Raw genomic sequence first — 6000 nt, forward strand, 5'->3', positions numbered from 1 at the left:
TTGTTTTCACATAAATTTGTGAGTATCCGCCAGATGGAGGCGATGATTATTGGAGTGTATCCGTTAGATAGCAGCGATGATTACTGACGAGTATTTTTATTTAGTCGTTGCTCGATGGACTATTTTTGACTAGAGAATTGAGGATTGTTAAAGTAATTTTGAACAATTTTTTTTTTTTCTGGTTTGATTGATAACAAACTTTGATTTTAATAGTAATTTGAATGAGACCCAAATTGTTGGTCAGGAATGACCGAGCGATGACATACTGTGCTGTATGTTTTGTTTCAGTATCAAATGCGTACACCCACACACGAGGACGTGTGTAGCGCAGGACGGCCGTGTCGGAGCGAGACACCAGAAAGACGTATTGCAGCATTACAGTTCATAGTTGACGCCTGTAAAAGTCGATTAGCAATGTTTGGCTATGTATTATTTGCTTGTAATGAAATAATGAAGCTGCGTAGTGAGTAACGCCGCCATCTATTGGTGTATTGTTGAACGAAAATGACAGGTAGAAGGCTTTGGAACGTCAAGAGGCGTATCTTGAGTGAACGTAGGCACGAGCAGGCATTTTTGTCGTTATGTTGGTAGACTGGTCAGGCAGGTTTACCAACTTGAATTGGAGGCGGGAGCGGTTGGCTCCGCCGCTGGAACTGGCTTCCTTCTTCTTGATCGGACCGCGCTAGAGATCGGACGTTAGCCAAGCTCGTGCCTAATTCGCTACGTTCCTGAAGGCTTACACCTGAAGGATTATTCGGAAAGCTTATAGATTCTCACGTTGTTTAACCGTTTAGCTAAGTGTTTTATTCCAAGTGTTATTTTGATTTCTTATGTGCCATTAGAAGCTTACTTTTGTAAAATAAAGATTTGAACGGTTTCACGTGATCTTTTATTTTGATTCAAATAATTTTGGAATAGTGATTAGTTATTTTTATTATTTAGTACTCAAATAATAGTAGGCACTAGTATGGTTAATGAGTCCGAATGTTTATTTCATGCGTAGGTAGCATACCTACTATTTTGGCTGTGGAGTAATACATCTAGGTACTACCCCCACGCGCCCACCGCCATCGGGACCATCCGTCGCCGACATATATATAGTTAGCTCTTCAACATCGCCATTTTGCAATTGTCCGCTTGTGGAATTTGGGCGTTTTTGAAGTGAAAACTTCTTTAGCGGCGCTGGGCACTTTTTGAGGTGGGGAACAAATGATAAACTCGAGACAGCGTAAGGCGATCACGTGACCGTAAGGGGCGTAAGGCGATTACGTGACCGTAAGCCCCGGCCCGTAAGGTGGCCACTCATAATTTAAATGGCATTTAAATCAATAAAGAAAAACTCAATGTTATTTGACATTTAGAATAGAATAGAATAGAATAGAAATAGTTTATTCGTGGCAATAAAAATACAACAGATAAAACAGGGGAACAAAAGTAAAACTTACACTTAACATCACAACACATATCAAACATAACATGTAAAATAACCACGAAATGGTCCCGACTCAGCATGGTGTTAGCCTGGATGGGCCAACGCTGGTCTTCCGTCGGGGCCAAGGGCGAGTGAAGCACGGAAAGTACACAACATTTAAGTAATTAACAATGGCAATAAAACAAACAAATTGGAAAGAAATAAATAACAGTAATACATTCATATTATAATTACATACAGAAATATATAACAGTAATATTTATGTTGCGGACTCCTTTTCAAGACTCTTTACCTATGTTCAAATAATTTGACGTTGTCATGGCAGTATGTAAAAAAACATGTAAATGAAAAAGTGTGATCTTATTTGAGAATGATAATAATATATAATAAATAAATAGAATACCTCCGCTAAACGTATGTCGTGTTACCGGGCGTCGGTAACATAGTGAGGTGAGTTTTCACTTCTATCGGCACTCCCGGAGTGCAACCGTTGTTGCTTGTTTTTGTATCATTGTACTGTAAATGTCCATAACTGTGCACGCTCTTAGCGAACTAACAGCAATAAGCAAATTACGGCCGGTTCGTTATTAAAATGTACATTGTTTATGGCCGTGGAAACCACAGGAGACAGCGGGGAGGATAGACTGAGCAGATTGAATAAACGATCGTTTTTAGGGTTCCGTACCCAAAGGGTAAAAAACGGGACCCTATTACTAAGATATCGCTTCGTCCGTCCGTCCGTCTGTCACCAGGCTGTATCTCATGAACCGCGATAGCTAGACAGTTGAAATTTTCACAATGTGTATCTCTGTTGCCGCTATAACAACAAATACTAAAAATAAAATAAAATAAATATTTAAGGGGAGCTGCCATACAACAAACACAATTTTTTTGCTCTATTTTTTGTAGATGGTGCGGAACCCTCCGTGCGCGAGTCCGACTCGCACTTGGCCGGTTATTATTTATGAAAGTTTTTTTTTTTAATCTAAATGTACATTGTTTAAAGCCGTAGAAACACTAGACACCACAGGGGATAGCGGGGAGGATAGACTAAGCAATTTGAAGAAATGGTCCAATTTTAAAGAAATTATTTGTTTCTGGCCTTGTTGTATAGAACGCTTAATGTTTATGGCCATGGTAGTGATTAGTAGTTCTATAAAACGATAGTTTTAGACGAAAAATGATAACGCAGTAGAAAAAAGTTGTTGACTTTTTTTCCTATTGGGATCGAAAGAGCTCATGATCCCGATATGAAAAAATAATGAAAAAAATGGGTGTGTATTTATAATTGCAAATAAAATCGTCCATGTGCCGCGAGGTTTCTGGTTAGAGCCAACTAAGTATATTATAATAACTAACCGTGTTATGCAGAGGCTTATTACTCTGCTGGTTGGTAGTAAAGACAAAGATAAGATAATATTTATTCATTTAAAACTTATGCTAATTTGATTGATACAATGGTAATTATCCAATTTATGCTTAAATACTAGTACATTCATAGATTCAACTTAAAATAAGTAAAGGTCATGTTAAGAACTATAAATACCGGACAAATGTGTATTTTCTGTCGCTAATGGAAATTTGATAACAATACCTAAACTAAGTAAACATTTACTTGTGTCTTAGGTATGCACTTTTTGTAGGTCAATGTGTAAGTGGGGAAGTGCTTACCAACAAAAAGATTATTTACATAATAATAACAATAACTAATATACTATGACTATCTTCTACTCTTTAGAACACTAAGTGGTGGCATAGGTACTTAACAATTTTTTTTTTTTGTACATATAAATCTTTCCTATTTTTCTTAACTTCTAAGTAACTATTTCTAGTAGCCTTTCTGTGTCCTCGTACGACTTGCCAGTGAGTAACGTTTGTACCGCTTTTATGCAGACTTTACTGGGCATTGGGTAAATATTCAATAGCAGATTGAATTTATTGTAAAGGAAAGAGCCGAGGAAACAGAAAAACTTACGTGTGTTTGCGGAGCGGAATGAATCTTTGGTGCAAACGATGTCAGCACGTCGCTTCTATAATAAACTTTTAGATCCACGAAACGCACGCTTTTCGCTGACGTGAGGATGGCACGTGCGTTCCGTGGCCGAGGCGTGAGTGCCGCCTTTATTAAATTACTAGCGACCAGCCCCGGCTTCGCACGGGTTAACAAATTATACATAAACCTTCCTCTTGAATCACTCTCTCTCTCTATTAAAAAAAAAACGCATCATAATCCGTTGCGAAGTTTTAAACATTTAAGCATACATACAGGCAGACAGACAGACAGATAGCGGGAAGCGACTTTGTTTTATACTATGTAGTGATAATTTAATGTAGACGATTTTAATGTCTAATGCAGAGGCTGACCTCTCTGCTGGCGGGACGCCAAGCGCGAACATTCCTCGTCTAGACGCCGCAGAAGCTTCAATAATAAACTGCTTATTATAGTAATCGTAAACCAAGGTTCTTACGTTTTTGATGATTGCAGTATCTATTGATGGATCTTATTACATTTTATTTCTACTCCAGCACTCTTCTTTGTAAATTAAATATGCCTGTGAGATTGAAATCAACTTCATAGGGGCCTCGGCGCAGTTAGGATCCTAACAGCAGTTTTATTAGAAAAAATCATACAATATTATGCAACTATTGTTTATTTTTTAATTCTGACTTCTAGGCAAAGATCTACAAACAATTATTTACTTTGATTTTATTATTGTAGCTATTTGCTGCTGTCTTAGAAAAAATATTGTGTGCAACGATACATAATTAGGTCTTAAAATTCTCGGGCTTTACAAAACTCAACATCAATCATAACAGGTACCTACATAGGTATTAAATGAATAAATAAACTAAACATTAAAATTAAACGAAACTACAATAAAACTTATAAATAAAAACCGGCCAAGTGCGAGTCGGATTCGCGTACGGAGGGTTCCGCACCATCAACAAAAAATAGAGCAAAACAAGCAAAAAAAAAGCGGCCAAGAGCGAGTCGGACTCGCCCATGAAGGGTTCCGTATTTAGGAGATTTATGACGCATTAAAAAAAAAATAAAAAAAACTACTTACTAGATCTCGTTCAAACCAATTTTCGGTGGAAGTTTGTATGGTAATGTATATCATATATTTTTTTAAGTTTTATCATTCTCTTATTTTAGAAGTTACAGGGGCAGACACACATTTTATCAATTTGGAAGTGTCTCTCGCGCAAACTATTCAGTTTAGAAAAACTGATATTAGAAACCTCAATATCATTTTTGAAGACCTATTCATAGATACCCCACACGTATGGGTTTGATGAAAAAAATTTTTTTGAGTTTCAGTTCTAAGTATGGGGAACCCCCAAAATTAATTGGTTTTTTTTTCTATTTTTGTGAGAAAATCTTAATGCGGTTCACAGAATACATCTACTTACTTACCAAGTTTCAACAGTATAGTTCTTATAGTTTCGGAAAAAAGTGGCTGTGACATACTCGGACAGACGGACGGACAGACAGACAGACATGACGAATCCATAAGGGTTCCGTTTTTTGCCATTTGGCTACGGAACCCTAAAAAACAAGCAAAAAAACGGTCACCCATTCAAGTACTGACCCCAAAGTATTTGTTGTTATAGCGGCAACAGAAATACATCATCTGTGAAAATTTCAACTGTCTAGCTATCACGGTTCGTGAGATACAGCCTGGTGACAGACGGACGGACGGACGGACAGCGGAGTCTTAGTAATAGGGTCCCGTTTTTACCCCTTGGGTACGGAACCCTAAAAATGCTCCCCAGGTCACCTCCATGCGTTATGGTGCCCGATTGTTATTTAAATGTACATTTCTGAACTTCAAAGGGCACATCGGCAATTAGAGGTATTAAAACAATCCTTGTTTAAGATTGCTAGAAAAGCCCTTGATTTACAATTCAATGAATATTTAAAGTGGTCGACAACTGTTAATTGGACATTTTTAAATATTGTAGTTTAGAGATGAGGGAATCTCTTAGAATTATGAATACAGCTCTATTTCGTATTGAATATAACGTCATTAGTGTTTCGCTCTATATCTTGAAACTATATTAAGATGGAAAGGTATATAATTATATTTTGTGAAATGTATCTTAGTCCGCACCTCGTCAGAATAATGATGACATTACGCGTCATAAGTATACAGGGTGCTTCCTGTAACAGGAGCAATAAATTAAACTGTAGGCTGTACTCCTCAAACTGACCAACATTTGTTCAGCAACTTTAAAAAATTATGAATCCTTTAGACTTCCTCTTTTTCATACAAAATAAATATTGCCTTCAATGTACGCTGACATCAGTGTGTTTGACGTTGCTTGTCACGCTTTAAACGTAACAAAATTTGCAATACATTGCGTCTTAGAATAAACTTTAAAGTGTAATAAAAATCAAAACTTGAGTTATTTTCAAAAGTTGCTGAACAAATGTTGGTCAGTTTGAGGAGTACAGCCTACAGTTTAATTTATTGCTCCTGTTACAGGAAGCACTCTGTATATGCCAGTGGCTCTCATTTTATTTTAACAATATACTCGTACTAGTGGAAGCGCTGGTGGCCTAG

This window comes from Cydia amplana, chromosome 21, assembly GCF_948474715.1.
Source record: "Cydia amplana chromosome 21, ilCydAmpl1.1, whole genome shotgun sequence".
Lineage (NCBI taxonomy): Eukaryota > Metazoa > Arthropoda > Insecta > Lepidoptera > Tortricidae > Cydia > Cydia amplana.